Genomic DNA, 21608 nt, shown 5'->3' with positions numbered 1-21608 from the left:
GAAGCAAATTGTGAACCTGTTAAGTGGAACCTTACTGCTTTCCATTCAATAATAGCTATATATTTCCTGAGTGTTAACTATGCACCAGGCATTATTCAAAGTGCTGTGTACACCAAAGTGAAGAAATTCTTTGTCAGATCTCTATTTTAGCATGCCACATGGAACTCAATCATTGCATGTCTCTTTCCACAAACTGCTATTTCACCACCCTGTGCCATGTATTAATAGTTTTGGGAAATCCACCTCCCTCCTAATGTGTCTCTACTCTTCTGCCTCAGCATTCCTTTCTCCACGAGGCTTGCTTTTGTCTCCCTGGTAGAGTTGAGATGGTTTTCTTGTACTCGCCACATGCCATGATAGTTAAGTCTATTAAAGAATGTGTCCCACTTTATGACATATACTAATCTGTGCTTCTCTCTCTCCACAACCTCTAAAGACTAGTTAAAGGCAGCTACTCTATATAATTCAACGGATTCTCTGGTTTTTATCTAGCATAGTGGCTGAAATGTAGGATCTTCTGAGTAATATTTATTTAACTAGTTATATTGAATTCAAACTTTGGCTTCTAGCTTCACTTCTACTTACATGAATATTATAATAACTCCTTTGTGTAAAAATAAAGATACCTGTGCCTGTTGTGCCCTTCATTTAAAATCTTAGTGGGAAGAGCCAATTCAGGAGAGACTGAGACAGGCTGAGCTTGCATCTTAAGCCGACTTGTTAGGGGAATTTTCCATCTGGAAGCTACATCTTGAAGCATCTTTCTTTAGGGAGTTAGATTCTAATTATTATAGTTTTCATAATCCTGCATCTTCTCCCAGATGATGCAAATGGCCCATATTTATTTTAAATATTAAAATGAATTAATTGTTTTTCTTTCAGCTTGGAGAACTGTATAAACCTCATTATGGTAATCATGGCATTTCAAGGTGTCTCAGAAGCTCTGGGGGCACTGGAATAAAGTTTCTGATGATACCATATGTTGCAGCAGCAGGAAGATTATTTTTAAATGCAGCAGATGTTTTAGCTGTATTAAAGCAATTCTGTTAAACTTAAATATCTTTGTTAGACAATATTGGTGTAAACTGGTTGTTCGGACAGTAGATTGAGAAAGCTGGGTTTCCTACTGAGTCCTGAGTTGATTCATTTGATTCATTTTGGTGCCTTTTAACATCCTGGGGACTTTTTAAAGTTAAAAATAATATTGATCAGTACAGTAGAGCGTTGTCACTGTTAATTCATTCAGAGAATCAAAGTTGACCTACAAGTGGTAGAACCTTAGCATCTTTATTCTTTCTGCTCCAACTAGATAGGTCTTCTCATTATACTCCCAAAACCTCTTACTTCCAAATCATTTTCTGTTATTCTTCATTCCTTACACTCAAAGCCATCCACTGACCACCCATCATGTTCAGCCTTATATGTTATCAACATCTTTCATATTCATTATTCTTTAGTTTATACTGAAATATTCACTGTTTACTACACATTCTCCTTACCCTCTACACTCATGCCTTTGTTTACACGTTTTTGCCTACCTGGTGTAACCTTCCTTTCATCCCTGTACTTTATCCATCCTTCAAAACTCAGCTCAAATGTCACCTCCATGAGAGTTTCATTCATACATTTCTGTATGGAATGAATCTCTTTATATATTCTGCTATACCCTTGGCTTATTTTTGCCTCCTCATATCCTTGATTTTTACAGCACTTGGCATTGCTGAGTCACCCCCCAACACCCTTTCCTTGAAGCACTCTCCTCTCTTAATTTTACTATGGGGCACTTGATTTTTGTTCTAGTCTCAGATTCCTGTTTCCTTCACATATCCCTCTTCCTCCTCTAAACCCTTAAATGTAGGCATCCTTCAAGGGCCTCTCCTTGACCCCTTCTTTTTTGTTCATCTCTTAGTTCTCTTTAGGTGCTATATCATGGCTTCAACCATCACTTCCTGATTGCTCCCACATCAGCATTCTTTTCTGAGCTCCAGATGCCCACCACCAGCACCAGCTCGATAGCCTCCTCAGCATGTCCCACACGTATCACCAGCTCGGCCTGTTCATGATCCTCCCATCCCCCAAAAATGTACTCCTCTTTCTCTGTGATACACCCTTGTACCTGATCCATTCACATCAACTGTGGTCCCTATCCCTGTGGGTGCTATCTTCACCATTTCTGCACACATTTTTTTCTGTATTTCCTTTAGTAGTACTGCCTGGTTTAAGTCCTCTCACAAAATGGCTTTCTAATTGGTGTTAACCAGTTACTAACCAGTGTATACTAATCTAGCCACCTGTAGTCACTCACCTTAACATTCTTCTTGAAAAATAAATCTATTTCCCTTTTCTCCATTTTCCTTATAATCTATGAAATTAAAACAATAAACTAAACAAACTTACTGAGCTCTGCGGGGCATGAAGCCAAAGCCACTGCTTTCTTTCACCTATTCTTGTCCCTCTCTATCTGACGTTGAGATGGTGAGGGAGGAATCCACTGGTTTCTTTTCTCCAGAGAGCAAGATTCATGTTAGAAGTCATTGTACATACATTCTCCAGACCTTTCTGTGGGATAAGAATTTGATTCCTCCCCACAGGCAGTCTACCCCACAGGGAGCCCACTCAAGCAGTCTCCTCTCCTCCCCACAGGGAGCCCACTCATGCAGGCTCCTGTCCTCCCTACAGAGAGCCCACTCATGCCATCTCCTCTGTCCCCCACAGGGAGCCCACCCATGCAAGTTCTCGTCCTCTTCACAGGGAGCCCACCCATGCAGGCTCCTCTCCTCCCCACAGAGAGGCCACCTATGCAGGCTGCTGTCCCCTTCCCCCTTATAGGAAGCTCCGACATTCAGGCTGCTGTCCTCCCTGCAGGGATTCCACTGATGCAGTGAGCCCACAGTAGCCAGCTACTCTGCCTCTGGCTGGGGAACTGTGGCTATAAAGCAGAAATAAAAAATAGGAAGCTCATGTCTGCTTCCTTTGCAGCCAAGTCTCCCATTCGTTTGCCAATAATAAAGTGGCTGCTTTGATTGAATGATTTGATTTGGTCGATTCCTGTCTGTTTTCCATATCTATTTCTCACTTGGTTCATTTGAGAAGGGAGGTATGTGACTAACTCACATCTCAAAACCCCAGCACAGGGTATGACACCTGTCAGGATCATCTTCTTAGTGCCCAATTTGGATTATATAAGACCTCACACTAAATGCGAGAAAGCCCCAGGATTGCTACTGCCCATAGAGCCCACCCAATTTCATTTACTGTGCCTCACAGCCCATTCACCACCTGGCTCCAGTGTGACATTCCAATCATTTCACCTGCTACCTCCCACTTTGTACTCCAACACCTTACACAGCCCAGCAAAGATGCCCTGCATGTCTATGACTGGGATTTCTTGCTGGTCGTTCCCTATCTGTCTCCATCTCTCTCTGCTTCTCTGCCATTTTCTCTGCCCCTGGAGTGTGGCCTTTATGGATCTCATCAACAGACTCATTATCCTCTGGCTTCTGGTTGGGTTCGGCCAGTGGGAGGTACTGGACGTGAACTAGAGTGTGGGAGGACAGAGACGTCAATGCATTTATCTTCCCATATCCTACCCTGCTGGATTGTAGATTTACAGTGGCTGCGTTTATCCACCAAAAGCCACAGTTCCTAACAGGCAGCCCTCGCTTAAAGTGAAGGATTTGCCAGATTCCAAGGGTGTTTGTAGCTGCCAGCCCTTCCTAACCTTGGGGTGCTTTACCATTCATTGTTGAGTACCTTAATTTTTCAATTACTCTCTTTCATTATCCCTTTTGAGGTACCAGCTATGTCCTGCCAGGAACCTGAATGACATGCCACTATTGCTCCATTAGGATGAGATGTTCCACTCCCACTCTGTATATGCAGTTCAGCAGAGCACAAAGACACTGGGCCAGACATCAGAAAATCTCTACTCTGTCCAGTATGGCAGCCACTAGCCCTGTGTGTATATTTAGCACCTGCAATGTGCCTGTTTTAAAATGAGACATGCTGTGCATGGAAAATACACACCAGATTTTAAAGACAATTCAAAAAAAGAAGAAATGCAAAATATCTCATTAATGATGTTTTACAAACTAATTGAACGTTCATTATACATTGAAATGATATTTGGAATATATTTGGTTAAGTAGAATATACAATTAAAATGATTTTCAACTGTTTCTGGCTAATTTTTTATAGAATTTTTAAATTGGGAATTTTTAAATTGTATATGTGGTTCACGTTGTATTTCTACTGGACAGTATTGACCTAGATGCTTGTCCCATTTCTATTTCTAACTTGCTAGTGTGACTCTGAGCAAGTTGTCAAACCATTTTGTATGTGAGTTTCCTCATCTCTCAATTAGAAATGATAATTCCCGCCCTAACCCACAGGAGTGTTTTCAGAGACAAATAACATAATGCTTGAAAAAGTGTTATTTCAACTGTAAAGAACTCTACAAATGTTAGGGCTATTTCTGTGAAAATCTCACCAACGCCCCAATCTGATGCTTAGATCCCCCCCACCCTCCCTTATGAAGCCTCCTCTAATGTTTCCTGTTGTAAGTTATTTCTTTCTTTTTGGCACTAAGACATTTTTCATTAACATGGGTTTTTCACATGCTGTTTTATATCAGGGTTAGTACCATGGTTCCCTCCAATCACCAGGAAGGTTTTGAGTGGCAAGCACAGTACCAGTGTTAATGGCCTCTGATCTCCCTGTAACAACTGACTTCACTCGAAGAACTGTGTTTACCCGATGTGGGTGGGACACCAGCTCTTGCATTCCATCTGGCTGCCGGGTTCTTTGCAATTTTCCTAGCACATTATTTGCATTTTCTGGCATGATGGAAGAAGTGAAGGCTTTGAAGAAAAACAAACCTGTATTTGATTCAGAGCTCTAAGTCTATATCTGGGTGACTGTGGTTACACCAACCTTAGATTCAACATCTGTCGAAGATAATAAACCCTACATCTCAAGCTAGTTGTAAGAAAATCAAGCAATATATAGAAAGCATCTGACCCATTGGCTGACATAGTGGGGCCTCAATAGTTGAGAGCTGGGGGTCATGGCTGATCCTTGAACTGTTGGATCACCTGGGCCATATCCTAAGTTTCAAAGGAAAAGGTATTCTGATTCTAGTAACAACAGTTTTTCTTCTTGTTATTTGTGTTCTACTTCAAATTTGGCATCCATAAGCAATAAAGATTGTTAATGCTACCCCTGATTCAAAGACAGTTCATGACCCTATGCTCATGTGCAATTATAATTTGCATACAGAGGCCATCCAGAAAGCAGAAATCAATCACCATCAGAGGCCTCAACACCTTTGATCTAGCCTGGAGAAGATGGAGGAGCCGCTGAAGAACTCTGTGGGGGCTTTTTATCTTGAAAGTCTGTGCAGATAATTTTGACTAAAGAAATTGAAATTGGAAACCTAATATAGCCTTACTATAAAATGCTGAAGAGAAGACATGCTCTGTTGCCTTGATACAGTTGAAGGCACTTTTCAAGAGTGGTAGTAAAATAGAGTAGGAGAAAAATAAAATAAGTATTTTTAAAATAATCCATGCCTAAAATAGCTTATTTTAGTGAGACTGGAGTAAGGGTCAGTTGACCAGAATTCTACATTTACTATTTTGCATGAGTTACACCCAAAATGGATTGGCTATAAAAGAGGTAAAATAATTTAAAGGCACTATCTCAGCTATCTTGGTGTAAAATCGTCCTAGAATATTTTCTTCTAATCTTTTGCAAATGTCTTGCCCACAGCTCATTTGAAAGCAATGTTTTTAGAATGAAAATTTTGAGTATAGCATAGTATTCAACTCATTTTTCATAGAAACAAAAGCTTGCTTATCATAAACAGATTTGGAAACAAACATTACTGCCTCTTGGTAAAGATAGGACACAAGTAGCAGACGTGGGGGGTAGACTTGAAAGAACCAGCTAGCTATGAGCATTTAGTGTATACTGTTGACAGCCTTTCACAGTAGATAGGCTAGTGAATCACTTAAGCGGTGTAGGGAGGCCACTGTGACGCAGTGCTATTCTGTAAATTATTTATGAGAAGTCCAAAATTCCAAGTTGATCTTTTAAAAGCATTGACACTACTCTTGATCAGCCGTTGGAATCTAGAAAGTTGAGACAGAGGCTTAGAACTATGCCGTCAACGCGAAAGGAAACCTGGCACAGGGCAAAACCATTATTTCATCCTTCATTTGCTCAACAAGTATTGATCTTTCCTTCCCAAAACACTGCCCTTGCAGTATTCCCTTAGTGAACAAACAGCACCACTTGTCCACCAACTCTTCAAGCTCACACTACCCATCCTCTCCATTTTCCCTGACATGCAGTAATAATTATGAGCAGTTAATTCTCTTTCCCATCCATCTTTCATATTTTTTCCAATGTTTCTAACCCTACTTCCTTCTCCATTTCTCTCCTGGATCACTGTAACAACCCTTTCATTCCCTGAAATTCATTCTCCAGGCTGCAGCCAGAGTGATCCTTCTAAAAACTAAATCTAGTTAGGTCATCTCTATGACTTCTATACTGGGTTGAATAGTGTTCCCCTAAAATGCATGTTCCCCCAAACCTCAGAATGTGATCTTACTGGGAAATGGGCTCTTTACAGATTGATTCAAGATGAAATCACACTTGATTAGGGTGGGCCTTAATTCAATATGACTGGTATCCTTAGAAGAAGAGAACACAGAGAATCCCAGAGGCAGACGCAGGAAGTGCACAAAAGAGCACCTTGTGAAGACAGAGGCAGAGGTTGGAGCGAGGCATCTGCAAGGACCACTGGTAGCCACCAGAAGCCAGGAGAGTGACATGGGACAGTTTCTCCATCAAGGCCCCGGAAGAAAAACCAACCCTGACAACACCTTCCTTTCAGACTTCTGACCTCCAAAACTGTAGGAGAATACATTTCTATTGTTTTAAACCACCACATTTTGTGGTAATTTTTTAATGCCAGCTTGGGATACTAATACAACTTCCTGTTGCCTTTAGAATGAAATCAGACCCATATCTTACCTCTCTACCCTCCTTAAACGTGGCCTGGATGGAAGTAACAGAGACTGGCTCTGACATAGCATTTACTACGTGTGAGGTTCCGTACTTCACATAGATTACTTCATTTAATCCTCAGATGAACCCTCTGAAGTGGGTGAATTTTTTACCTCCATTTTATAGATGAGGAATTTGAAAAACAGAGAGGTGAAATGAGAGCTAGTAAGTTGCACAGTTGATTCTCAGACCTAAACAGTCTTGCTCCAGAGCCCATATAACCAATTATTATGCTACGATGTCCTTCAACACGGGATGAGCTTCACAATCTACTCCCCTCTCCCTTGGGAGGGCCCTAGCCCTCCCTTCCACGTCGGGCACACTCTTTTAGTCTCAAATGATGGGAAACTCAACTCATATTGGTTCTAGCAATAAGAAGAATGTATTGCCTCCTGTTACTGAATATCCAGGGGCAGGTGTACAATTGTCACAACAGGACTGTAATGTGATCAACAGGAATACACATAGTGATGTGGGAAAATTAGATGAGTTGTCTTAATATAGGGGAAAGATATCATTCAACACACACTAAAGCTACCCAGAGGAAAAGACCCAGTGACCCATGAAGGTGGCAGCTTCCAGTGAAGGCTTCCACCAACAGTGATATGTCCTGACTAGACTGAGGATAGTGCGTTCTTCAGGAAGCTCCTTTTGCCCTTCTCACATGGGATTTTATGTTCATGTATCTCTTCCAAAGTGTTCTAAAGGCTCCAGCTTTCTCCTTTCCTACCCACCAAGTACAAGAAAACTGCTAATGATCACAGAACATCACTTATTCTGTGGTGGACTGTCTTCCTCCCCAACCAGCATTAGACTTGAGTTCTATTTCTAAGCAGGCTTCAGGCACAGCTTGGTCCAGGGGTCATTCAGTATGCTTGTTTTATCACTTCATTGTTCAGGACTCAGCAAAGGCATTAAAATCCAATCAAAATTCTACATTAATTGACTTTTCTCTCAGAGCTTTCCACTCAAGAGTTCTCTTCAGAGCTTTGGTGATAGTCAAATACATATTATCAAAATCTAATTAGGTTATTGCATTATAGAATACATACTGTGGACCACGTCCTGAGTTAGGTGCCAGAATTAAAAACAAGAGATTTTTAAATAGAATTTTTTTTGTAACAAACAAGAGTTTGGTAAGCTTGGCAGTTTCCAACTTAGTCTGAGAGTTATATATGTCATGTCTTCATATCTCCTCTGCTGGATTACAAGTTCCTTGATCCATGGAGGAATTGTGATTTTCCCCCTAAAATATCTACCCTGGTATTTAAACATTCACTAACACTGTATCAAATGAGTAAAGTAATAATTAATTTAAGGAGCATTTCCAATAAGCATTTCTCTTTTCCCAAATATGTGATTATTTTTTTTTATCACATAATTATTTTATTTATTATTATACTTTAAGTTCTAGGGTACATGTGCATAATGTGCAGGTTTGTTACACATGTATACATGTGCCATGTTGGTGTGCTGAACCATTAACTCGTCATTTACATTAGGTATATCTCCTAATGCTATCCCTCCCCACCCCCCCCCTCCCCACAATAGGACCCAGTGTGTGATGATCCCCTTCCTGTGTCCAAGTGATCTCATTGTTCAGTTCCCACCTATAAGTGAGAACATGCGGTGTTTGGTTTTCTGTTCTTGTGATAGTAAGAATGATGGTTTCCAGCTGCATCCATGTCCCTACAAAGGACACGAACTCATCCTTTTTTATGACTGCATAGTATTCCATGGTGTATATGTGCCACATTTTCTTAATCCAGTCTGTCACTGATGGACATTTGGGTTGATTCCAAGTCTTTGCTATTGTGAATAGTGCCACAATAAACATACGTGTGCATGTGTCTTTATAGCAGCATGACTTATAATCCTTTGGGTATATCCCCAGTAGTAGGATGGCTGGGTCAAATGGTATTTCTAGTTCTAGATCCTTGAGGTATCACCACACTGTTTCCCACAATGGTTGAACTAGTTTACAGTCCCACCAACAGTGTAAAAGTGTTCCTATTTCTCCACATCCTCTCCAGCACCTGCTGTTTCCTTATTTTTTAATGACTGCCATTCTAACTGGTGTGAGATGGTATCTCATTGTGGTTTTGATTTGCATGTCTCTGATGGCGAGTGATAATAAGCATTTTTTCATGTGCCTGTTGGCTGTATGAATGTCTTCTTTTGAGAAGTGTCTGTTCATATCCTTTGCCCACTTTTTGATGGGGTTGTTTGTTTTCTTCTTGTAAATTTGATTGAGTTCTTTATAGGTTCTGCATATTAGCCCTTTGTCAGATGAGTAGATTGCAAAAATTTTCTCCCATTCTGTAGGTTGCCTGTTCACTCTGATGGTAGTTTCTTTTGCTGTGCAGAAACTCTTTAGTTTAACTAGATCCCATTTGTCAATTTTGGCTTTTGTTGCCATTGCTTTTGGTGTTTTAGACATGAAGACTTTGCCCATGCCTATGTCCTGAATGGTAATACCTAGGTTTTCTTCTAGGGTTTTTATGGTTTTAGGTCTAACATTTAAGTCTGTAATCCATCTTGAATTAATTTTCATATAAGGAGTAAGGAAAGGATCCAATTTCAGCTTTCTACTTATGGCTAGCCAATCTTCCCAGCACCATTTATTAAATAGGGAATCCTTTCCCCATTTCTTGTTTTTCTCAGGTTTGTCAAAGATCAGATGGCTGTAGATGTGTGGTATTATTTCTGAGGGCTCTGTTCTGTTCCATTGGTCTATATCTCTGTTTTGGTACCAGTACCATGCTGTTTTGGTTACTGTAGCTTTGTAGTATAGTTTGAAGTCAGGTAGCGTGATGCCTCCAGCTTTGTTCTTTTGGCTTAGAATTGTCTTGGCAATGCGGGCTCTTTTTTGGTTCCATATGAATTTTAAAGTAGTTTTTTCCAATTCTGTGAAGAGAGTCATTGCTAGCTTAATGGGAATGGCACTGAATCTATAAATTAACTTGGGCAGTATGGCCATTTTCATGATATCGATTCTTTGTATCCATGAGCATGGAATATTCTTCCATTTGTTTGTATCCTCTTTTATTTCACTGAGCAGTAGTTTGTAGTTCTCCTTGAAGAGGTCCTTTACATCCCTTGTAAGTTGGATTCCTAGGTATTTTATTCTCTTTGAAGCTATTGTGAATGGAGTTCACTCATGATTTGGCTGTTTTTCTGTTATTGGTGTATAAGAATGTTCGTGATTTTTGCACATTGATTTTGTATCCTGAGACTTTGCTGAAGTTGCTTATCAGCTTAAGGAGATTTTGGGCTGAGATGTTGGGGTTTTCTAAATATACAATTGTGTCATCTGCAAGCAGGGACAATTTGACTTCTTCTTTTCCTAACTGAATACCCTTGATTTCTTTCTCCTCCCTGATTGCCCTGGCCAGAACTTCCAACACTATGTTGAATAGGAGTGGTGAGAGAGGGCATCCCTGTCTTGTGCCAGTTTTCAAAGAGAATGCTTCCAGTTGTTGCCAATTAATTATGATATTGGCTGTGGGTTTGTCATAAATAGCTCTTATTATTTTGAGATATGTTCCATCAATACCAAATTTATTGAGAGTTTTTAGCATGAAGGGCTGTTGAATTTTGTCAGATGTCTTTTCTGCATCTATTGAGATAATCATGTGGTTTTTTTCTTTGGTTCTGTTTACATTCTGGATTACATTTATTGATTTGAGTATGTTGAACCAGCCTTGCATCCCAGGGATGAAGCCCACTTGATCATGGTAGATATGCTTTTTGATGTGCTGCTGGATTAGGTTTGCCAGTATTTTATTGAGGATTTTTGCATCAATGTTCATCAGGGATATTGGTCTAAAATTCTCTTTTTTTGTTGTATCTCTGTCAGGCTTTGGTATCAGGACAATGCTGGCCTCATAAAATGAGTTAGGGAGGATTCCCTCTTTTTCTATTGATTGGAATAGTTTCAGAAGGAATGGTACCAACTCCTCCTTGTACCTCTGGTAGAATTAGGCTGTGAATCCGTCTGGTCCTGGACTTTTTTTGGTTGGTAGGCTATTCATTATTGCCTCAATTTCAGAGCCTGCTATTGGTCTATTCAGGGATTCAACTTCTTCCTGGTTTAGTCTTGGGAGAGTGTAAGTGTCCAGGAAATTATCCATTTCTTCTAGGTTTTCTAGTTTATTTGCATAGAGGTGTTTATAGTATTCTCTGATGGTAGTTTGTATTTCTGTGGGGTCGGTGGTGACATCCCCTTTATCATTTTTTATTGCATCTATTTGATTCTTCTCTCTTTTCTTCTTATTAGTCTTGCTAGCAGTCTATCAATTTTGTTGATCTTTTCAAAAAACCAGTTCCTGGATTCATTGACTTTTTGGAGGGTTTTTTGTGTCTCTATCTCCTTCAGTTCTGCTCTGATCTTAGTTATTTCTTGCCTTCTGCTAGCTTGTGAATGTGTTTGCTCTTGCTTCTCTAGTTCTTTTAATTGTGATGTTAGGGTGTCAATTTTAGATCTTTCCTGCTTTCTCTTGTGGGCATTTAGTGCTATAAATTTCCCTCTACACACTGCTTTAAATGTGTCCCCGAGATTCTGGTATGTTGTCTCTTTGTTCTCATTGGTTTCAAAGAACATCTTTATTTCTGCCTTCATTTCGTTATGTACCCAGTAGTCATTCAGGAGCAGGTTGTTCAGTTTCCATGTAGTTGAGCGGTTTTGATTGAGTTTCTTTGTCCTGCATTCTAGTTTAATTGCACTGTGGTCTGAAAGACAGTTTGTTATAATTTCTGTTCTTTTACATTTGCTGAGGAGTGCTTTACTTCCAACTATTTGGTCAATTTTGGAATAAGTATGATGTGCAGCTGAGAAGAGTGTATATTCTGTTGATTTGGGGTGGAGAGTTCTATAGATGTCTATTAGGTCCACTTGGTGCAGAGTTGAGTTCAATTCCTGGATATCCTTGTTAACTTCCTGTCTCATTCATCTGTCTAATGTTGACAGTGGGGTGTTAAAGTCTCCCATTATTATTGTATGGGAGTCTAAGTCTCTTTGTAAGTCTCTAAGGACTTGCTTTATGAATCTGGGTGCTCCTGTATTGGGTGCATATATATTTAGGATAGTTAGCTCTTCCTGATGAATTGATCCCTTTACCATAATGTAATGGCCTTCTTTGTCTCTTTTGATCTTTGATGGTTTAAAGTCTGTTTTATCAGAGACTAGGATTGCAGCCCCTGCTTTTTTTTTTGTTTTCCATTTGCTTGGTAAATCTTCCTCCATCCCTTTATTTTGAGCTTATGTGTGTCTCTGCATGTGAGATGGGTCTCCTGAATACAGCACACTGATGGGTCTTGACTCTTTATCCAATTTGCCAGTCTGTGTCTTTTAATTGGACCATTTAGTCCATTTACATTTAGGGTTAATATTGTTATGTATGAACTTGATCCTGTCATTATGATATTAGCTGGTTATTTTGCTTGCTAGTTGATGCAGTTTCTTCCTAGCATCGATGGACTTTACATTTCGACATGTTTTTGCAATGGCTGATACCTGTTCCTTTCCATGTTTAGTGCTTCTTTCAGGATCTCTTGTAGGGCAGGCCTGGTGGTGACAAAATCTCTAAGCATTTGCTTGTCTGTAAAAGATTTTATTTTTCCTTCACTTATGAAACTTAGTTTGGCTGGATATGAACTTCTGGGTTCAAAATTCTTTTCTTTAAGAATGTTGAATATTGGCCCCCACTCTTTTCTGGCTTGGAGAGTTTCTGCTGAGAGATCTACTGTTAGTCTGATGGGCTTCCCTTTGTGTGTAACCCGACCTTTCTCTCTGGCTGCCCTTAACATTTTTTCCTTCATTTCAGCTTTGGTGAACCTGACAATTATGTGTCTTGGAGTTGCTCTTCTCCAGGAGTATCTTTGTGGCTTTCTCTGTATTTCCTGAATTTGAATGTTGGCCTACCTTACTAGGTTGGGGAAGTTCTCCTGGATGATATCCTGCAGAGTGTTTTCCAACTTGGTTCCATTTTCCCCATCACTTTCAGGCACACCAATCAGACGTAAATTTGGTCTGTTCACATAATCTCATATTTCTTGGAGGCTTTGTTCATTTCTTTTTACTTTTTTCTCTACACTTCTCACTTCATTTCATTCATTTGATCTTCAATCGCTGATACTCTTTCTTCCAGGTGATCGAGTCAGTTACTGAAGCTTGTGCATTTGTCACGTACTTCTTGTGTTATGGTTTTCATCTCTATCAGTTCTTTTAAGGTCTTCTCTGCATTGATTATTCTAGTTATCCATTCATCCATTCTTTTTTTAAGGTTTTTAGTTTCTTTGTGCTGGTTACATAGTTCCTCCTTTAGCTCTGAGAAGTTTGATCGACTGAAGACTTCTTCTCTCAACTCGTTAAAGTCATTCTCTGTCCAGCTTTTCTCCATTGCTGACGATGAGCTGCATTCCTTTGGAGGGGGAGATGCACTCTGATTTTTTTAATTTCCAGCTTTTCTGCACTGCTTTTTCCCCATCTTTGTGTCTTTGATGATGGTGACGTACTGATGGGGTTTTGGTGTGGGTGTCCTTTCTGTTAGTTTTCCTTCTAGCAGTCAGGATCCTCAGCTGTAGGTCTGTTGGAGTTTGCGTGAAGTCCACTCCAGACCCTGTTTGCCTGGGTATCAGCAGTGGAGGCTGCAGAAGATAGAATATTGCTGAATAGCAAGTGTTGCTGTCTGATTCTTGCTCTGGAAGCTTCATCTCAGGGGTGTACCCTGCCATGTGAGGTGTGAGGTGTCGTTCTGCACCTAGTGGGGGATATCTCCCAGTTAGGCTACTCACATTATTATTGACAGATATTGAAGAATCATTTTTCTTCCCTCTTCAGTAAATTGGAGGCTAGTTTTTGCATGAATTTTCATATCCAACAGAGAATGTTCTTGTTGAACTCTATACTCCATTAACTCTTCTTTCTTCATTCTCACGGTCCAACTGAATTTGCAATTTAGATTTGTGGGAGCCATGTCTTTCGTATATTAATTGTGGGGGTGTAAAGACTTCATCTTTACAACCCCTGATTCCCCAACAGCTCAAAGCATTTTAGTTTTCACACCTATTATTCCAGAATCTCTTTGGAATATGCAAGAGACACATGATGCCTTGTGCTGACTTCTATGTAAACAGTCATTAATATTTCATTACAGTCATTTTCAGTTTCTCGGCCAAGCACACTGCAAGCATGGTGAAGGCAGAGTGAAGCTTCTCCACTGCTCTCCCCAGTGCAGAGCACAGGGCCTGCCACTAACTCATTCCTTACTACATGTTTGCTGAAGAACAGTTTGTCAGATGTGTGAATGAGTAGTGGAACATACTTCACAATAGATTAGATGGAGTCATGGAAAAGATTATGACTCAAGAGTCAGCCCCCTGTGATCCACTGCACCAAAGAAAAGGATGAACTCTAAATCAGATTCTGCAGCACAAATTCTGAAAAGGAGAATTCACTAATGAATTCAGATGCCTGTGTGCACATCTGGGTGCTGCCACTTACTTGCTCTGTGGCCTAGGACAAGTACCTAACCTCTCTGTGCCTCAATTTACATATCTGTGGAATAGTAGTAATAAATACCCCATCTCATTAGTTGTTATGAGGATTAAATCACATAATTCATGTGCAAAGCTTGAAACATAGTAGGTGCCCAATAAGAGCTCTCACTGGTAGTGATGTAGTCCATATTTATTGCTTCTCTCCTTTAGGCATTTCTTTAATTGTGAAATACATATATTCCACAGAAAGCAAAATCCTCAGACTACCAGAGACTGAATTGATTTTAAATAAGTAAAGAGAGAAACCAATAGAGATGTTTGGAGTATGAAAAGAGGAAAAAAGCAAAGAAGGTTGGATTACACCTTATGGATGATTGAAAATCCAAGAGGCCCACCAAATGAATGAGTATTACAAATATTGTCCAGGTGAACTCTGTTGATTCTGATATTTTCTGTTTTCAAGTATAAATAAGAAAGTTTGGATTGATCGTTGTTCTTCTCATGAGCAGAAAACGGACACAAGCTCACAGTTAAACACCGCTGTGAAAAGTGATAATTCCACTTATTAAAGGTTCTGAGGAGGAGGTTACAAACACCATGCGCTCACACCCGACCCAGGCAGTTTCTCCAGGCAATGTGAGGAGATATAGTAGTAAAGGGGTGGAGCCTTCCAGCCTCTGTTCAGTTTCTGTTTCGGAGTGCTGGCCTGGATGGTCATGTTTTCTTGATAGTTGAGATGCAGTAGCAGCAGAATATGGGGTTGGTGTCCTGCGTGATGGGACAGGCTGGCCTTGAGTAAAGTAATCTTTGAGCTTCAGTCTCCTCACCTGTAAAACCATTTTAATAATTTCTACCAAGGTTGTTTTGATATAAAATGAGCTCCATGTAAAGGTGATTTTTAACTGTAAACACACTACAAATGTAAATTATTTTAGAAATTTTTTAAATATCGTATTTGAGGAGGGTGTATAATCTCCTGAGAATGCTGCAAGCAAAGGGCTTCTTATTTGAATTTTAATTATCTTTCAACTTCCAAATTAGCTCCTCCAATTGATATTAAAATATGATCTTCTTGAATAAATGTGAAAAGCTCAGTTCCACATCAAGATAAAATATATATTCAATATTGTTTAAATTTCAGTAGATGAGTGCATAAAATATATATCAATGAACAAAAAAAGAATTCAGAATTATAAAAATTGAATTAGAAACAAAGAATTCACTGTATAGAAGATGGTGTTCAAATAACTTCTGAAGCGTATATTATGGCATAGGGATAATCAGGTATCTATGGAAACTGTTGCATATTAATACTTGAAATAGGCAATAATTCGCTTTATCTGTCCACATGCAGCCATGGGTTAGGTAGTTCTCCAAGGTGTTAGCATCTTCCAACACTTACAATAATGAAATACAGTTTGCTTTATCAGAAGTGCCCTTATCGTGAAGCCAATGATGGTTAAGCTTCAAAGGCCTTTACTCGCAAACCCCTTCTAAGGCTTTCAGAAGGACCCTAGCAAGTTTGCAGTTATGATTTTCACAGTTTTTCTTAAAGAGGATTCTGTTACCCCACCCCCAATTATTTAAGTCTCAGGACCCACAAAACCTGTGTCAACCACTACCCCTAGCCCCTGGGAGGAGACAGAATGTTCTTGGGGGAAAAACAAAAAAAAAACCTTACAATGTAAAGGTCTTTTCCACACCAGCATTTGCAGTTATCCAAAAGATATGTAGTGTTTTTTTTTTTTTTTTTAAGCACACTGAAGCAATATTTTAGTAACTTTTATAAAATATCCTGTCCCCATCACCAATTATAGCATGTATTTTAAGGGATTTTGAAGTTACTATAGTATAAAAGAAATTTTCAGAATTGCGGGGAGTGTCACAGGGAAGTGTCCAATAGCTAACACCCCAATCTATCTGTGACTTCGGATCTTTCAGTGTTAGAATTCTTTCAGCAGAATTTCTGAGAGAATCTTAACTGTATTTATAGGCAACTTAATGGCTACATAGACAACAGACTTAGACTGGCCTGGTTTGGAATACCAGCTTTGCACCTCATTAGGTATATAAACTTGAGCAAAGAAGTTGCTCAAGTGCTTCAGCTTTCTTATCTGTTACATTGGAATAATCCAGCCTGCCTCATTGAATCGCTGTGACACTTATTTGAAATAAATGCTTGTGGCTTAGCTAATTTAGGGACTGACACCAACTGGTACCCCTTCCCCATCCCCTGTGTCACTCGTAGTGTCACCAGAGTTCAAGGTCCTTGCTTCTACGATGGACCTTGTTTTGTGTTTGGGAGGTTCCCACTCCTGCATTCCCCACAGACTATGTGTTCTTCAGGGCTGGTGATATATTTAGCTACCAGCAGCACACTCAGAGTCTGTCACAGGTCAGCATGATTACTGTTTATTGAAGGGAATTGAATTGAATAGTCAAACAGAGTCAAGTACACATGTTCTTCGGGTATGGAATGGGATGGTAGAGAGACATGTGGTGCAATATTTGCAAATTTATAGTCAGAAGAACTTCCAGGATGTACGTAATTTCTAAGGGCCTGATGAATTTTAGGAAGGATTTTTGAGAGTGTTGATAAAATTATAAAATGCCTTCCTTCTCCTCTCACCTCTCCCAACATTAAACAAGAGGACAGCACTCTTCTTGCCCATGGGCCTCGGAGGTGGGTAAAATTCTCTCTTGATAGATCAAAGCTTCTTTTCTAGACCTGGTGAAGCCGCTTCCCATTTGTTGTAAAGGGGATAGATCAGAAAACCACCACTGCCACGTCTGTTAGCTCCAGAGGTATGTTGCCTTCTAGATCCACCCTGGCAATACGTGGACGATGGCCACGTTCTGAACAGCCACAAAACTCGTGACTAGACACTGGAGGGCTGCTATTTAAAAATCCAATATCTCTAACTGTGGTTGCCAGGACTGAAAAGCAGAAGTAGCTAAAAATGCTCTCCATTTAACCTTCACATTTTAAATTTTGCAGGAGTGCATCTAACTGGCAAAACTCAAGCACTATCCAGAACTGCAAGGATTTGGGGAAATTAAATCATTAGCTTTCCAGCCTCACCTATTCAGGAAGGAATACTCATGGCCTTTTTATTTTTTCAACTGCAACTCCCAGTAAGAAGTTCATTTTACTTGATGATTTAGTACACAAAGGCATACAGGCATATATAAAATAAATGAAATATTCACAAAAAAACTTACCTTTATAGTTATTAGAGTCTGATATTTTCTGTTTTATTCTATTTCATTTTTGCCTGCTGTGTATAATCCACTAAATTTGATTTCAAGCCCACAAATGTGTCACGAGCTCCAATTTAAAAAACACTGCACTGGCTATGGTGGGAAGAGATGCGTGGGTCTTGGCTACCATGCCCACCACAGTCCCTTATGCCCCATTCCAGCTGGATCTCATCAGCCTCTGGTGTCTCTAGCTAGAGCCATTAGCTTGTAAGTAATTTTGATTCTTCAGGATTCAGGCCCCCAAGAGAAAGCATCCTGGGCACAGGGCATCTGTCCCTTATCCAAGACAGGAGCCAGCAAAAGCTACCATTCTTGATAATGAAAGCTCAGAAGTTAGGGAGGTGAAAAACCCACCGAGGGATAATGGGCCACACAAACGAAGGGTGCTTTGATGGATAGAGTGCTAGTTTACTCTACAGACAGACAGCTTCAGAAGCACTTTGTATACACGTATTATCAAAAGTATTCAAAAGAGCACTGGCTTGTGTGTCAGACTTACCAAGTTTTCAAATCTGGTTCTGTCATTTGCATTGCTGGGTCTCTTGAGCAAGTTTCTTCATTTCTGAGTCAATATACTCGGAACTATAAAACAAGATAATAATGCCTGCTTTGTGATATGTCTTTGAATGGTATATCGTATTTCTCCGGATTTATTTTCTTAGCTATAAAATACACTTTTTTGCTCCATTGAGTAGCTGTGAGGATCAAATGAGGTAAGCTAGGTTACAACTGCCACACACAACAGGAGCACTCAGAAGACGTTAGCCCTCCTTCGTAGTCATGTAGCCTAATTTACCATCCTGTCTTTCCATATCTGTTAATTCATTGTATCAATTATCTTTTGCTCTGTAAAAAAATAACACCAGAATGTAGTGGCTTAAAGCAATCAGCATTTACTTAGCTCACAAATCTGTGGGTTGGTTGGAGAGTTCTAGTCTGATCAGCTCTGCTGACTGGCTGCTGGATGATATAGAACAGCCTCACTCACATATCTAGTATTTTGGAAGACTGTGGAGCAGGACATCTAATTCTTCATCATGTGCCCTCTCATCCTCCAGTAAGCTAGTGCAGGTGCACTCATGTAGTTGTCTGACGGTTCCAAGCAACGCAAAAGAAAACATGAGCCCTAACGTACAAACAATTTCAAAGCCTCTGTTTATGCCGCATTTGCTGTAGTCCCGTTGGCCAAGGCAAGGAACATGACTAAGCCAAGAAGCAACATGGAAGGCATTACCCAACAGGAATTATTATACACATACGTGCAAGCAATCTACCACATATAGTAAGTTTGGGTTGTCCACGATTCCCTTCCCAAAACTCTACAGGATACTGCACAAAAAACACACGTACCTATAGGCTTACAGGAAAAGGGAGAATTTTATTGTAGATAGTGTAGATAGTTGTGACTCGTCAGTAGAGGCATGGGATGGAAGTAAATGCACTAGTATTAACGTTTTTTTTTTTTTCTGCTTCATGTTAAGGGTTTAAAGTGTAAAAGAAAATAAATGTAGAGAAGGATTTAGCTCCCACTTATGTTAGTGACTCTAATTGTCATTTTCACATGAGCCACTCCATGAAAGGCTAATTATTGTTCCCATTTTACAGATTTAAAAAAAAAAAAAAATGGATGCTTATCTCCTTATCCCAGATGGTTTGGCGGGAAAAAAACTGATGCTGAAGGAAGGCCACTCAGCTAGAAAATGTACTGAAACCTAGTCTGTCATACTCCAGAATAAAATTGCTTTCTTCTCACAGGTAGCATAAGACCAGGATGGCAAATGTGTTGGGCTTTGTTTGTGTCATTTCCTAAATGACCGCCAGAAAAGAATATTCATTTTAAATGAACAAAACATTTTCACTCTCTAACTACAAAACAGGTTTGTAAATATAAACTGGCCCTAAGAGAATATCAAAGTACTCTACTTTGGTTACATCGATCATTTAAGAAATATCATTTTTCAGACTCAGGAAGCTATTCCAAAATAGGTATTTTGGATCTTTTAAAATTGTTTAAATGCTGTCCTATTTCTGGTTTTATTATTATCACCTTGGAGATTGTTTTGTCCTTACAAAGCAAATGAATCAAAGTCTAAGTTTGATCTGTTTCATTGTCTGTATGTGTTGCAAATTGATCCCAGTCCTATTGACAACTGGAACATTAAGGTTTAGCAAAACACACATGATGAGACATGACAGCAGACTCTGGGCATATATTTTTCTGTATTGACCTATATACACTGAAATCTCACAGCTACATCATCAGTTGTTGTGAGGACATAAGGAGATGCTGATTCATGTACAGGGCTTGACACATAGTAAGTGCTCAATAAGAGTATGGTTGGTAATGGTTTCATCAAAATGATTGCTATTCTCTTTGGGCTTTCACTTTATTACTGAAATAATGTATTGCCTCCTTTTTGTAAGAGTGGTGACTGTATGGGGACACAAGGGGCTTCTAGGGTTCTCTTACGGTCTGCTTCTAGGTCGATTCTGTTTATGAGAGTGGTTTTACTTTTTGAAAATTCATAGAGCTGTACACCTGTGATATGTACACTATTCTCTATGTAAATTGTACTTTAAATAAGAAGAGATCCTTCAGTAGCCCCCAGTACCTTTCAAGATGAAGTTAATATTCCCCAGATTAGTACACAAGCCTCTTTATAATCTGGTCCTCACCTAACTCCACATCCAACTATTTGAAGCTCCATGAATACATCATCTTTGTCATATCATCATTGCTTCACTCATACAATTTATTCTACTTAAAAACATTCTCACTCTTACCCATCTAGCTAAAATCTACTTGTGCCCCAAAACCCAGCTCACACATCACCTCTTCCAGGAAGCCTTCCCTGACTGAGACCAGACATCCATAAATTGGGCTTGCACTGTCCTTAACCTTCCATCCATCACTGCATTGATCACACTCAGTTATCCTTATTGACTTGCCTGAAGCTCTGTAAGAGCAGTAACCTTTTCTTCAGCAAATTGCATCATTTTGAGAGTTTGAAAAAATATTTAATGAACGATTATCTCAATAGATAAATGAATGATATTAGAATGAGCAATGAACCCCTTTCAAAATTGTGATTATAGAGATATGGGAATAAGAAAACACAGAACTGTTAAGCTCTACAGTAATATACAAATAACATTGGGTTCTCTATGTGTGTCAATATCATGCTCAGTATCCTTAATTCACACTTAACCCTCCTGTAAGACGTTCCTTCTCAGCAGGGTTTCTGTAACTGGGAATAATACTTTTACTTATATATAATCTAAGCAAGAGTACCAAATACAAGGTGATGTCTAACTCTATCACCAGGAGTTTATTATTAACATACAATAATTAACATGACAATGACCACTTGTTAACGCAGTAACACACCAGAGATATTCAGCAAGCAAATGTTCATTGGGCTCCTACTGTATACCAGACTTGTGTTAAACCTGAAGAAGTGTAAGATTCACTAGCCTTTGACTTCAAAGAGCATATTAATAATATCAGTACTTAATGTTATTGAATCCTTTCTATGTGCCAAGTCTTCACAAAAATTATACGAAATGCCTTTCTTTCATTCACCCCTCATAGCCAATCTGTCACACCACAGCCAAAAGAGATTCAAAAGCCATTCACCTTTCTCCCTGCCACCATGCTCCAAGTCCCTGTCATTTCTCATTGGACACTCAGAATAACCTAACTGGTCTATTTGCATTCTCACTTTTCTATAAGACATTCTCCAACCAGAAATGAGAGCGACCTATAAAAGAAACAT

At 39.5% G+C, this 21608-nt stretch overlaps 1 protein-coding gene across 2 annotated transcripts in view; it reads left to right on the top strand.

Annotated features, from left to right (window-relative positions):
- ADCY8 (adenylate cyclase 8) overlaps positions 1 to 21608 on the top strand; it is a 263858-nt gene that overhangs the window by 54385 nt on the left and 187865 nt on the right. The window lies entirely within an intron of this gene.

Source organism: Chlorocebus sabaeus, chromosome 8, assembly GCF_047675955.1.
Source record: "Chlorocebus sabaeus isolate Y175 chromosome 8, mChlSab1.0.hap1, whole genome shotgun sequence".
Classification (NCBI taxonomy): domain Eukaryota; kingdom Metazoa; phylum Chordata; class Mammalia; order Primates; family Cercopithecidae; genus Chlorocebus; species Chlorocebus sabaeus.
This window is presented reverse-complemented; position numbering and strand designations above follow the sequence as displayed.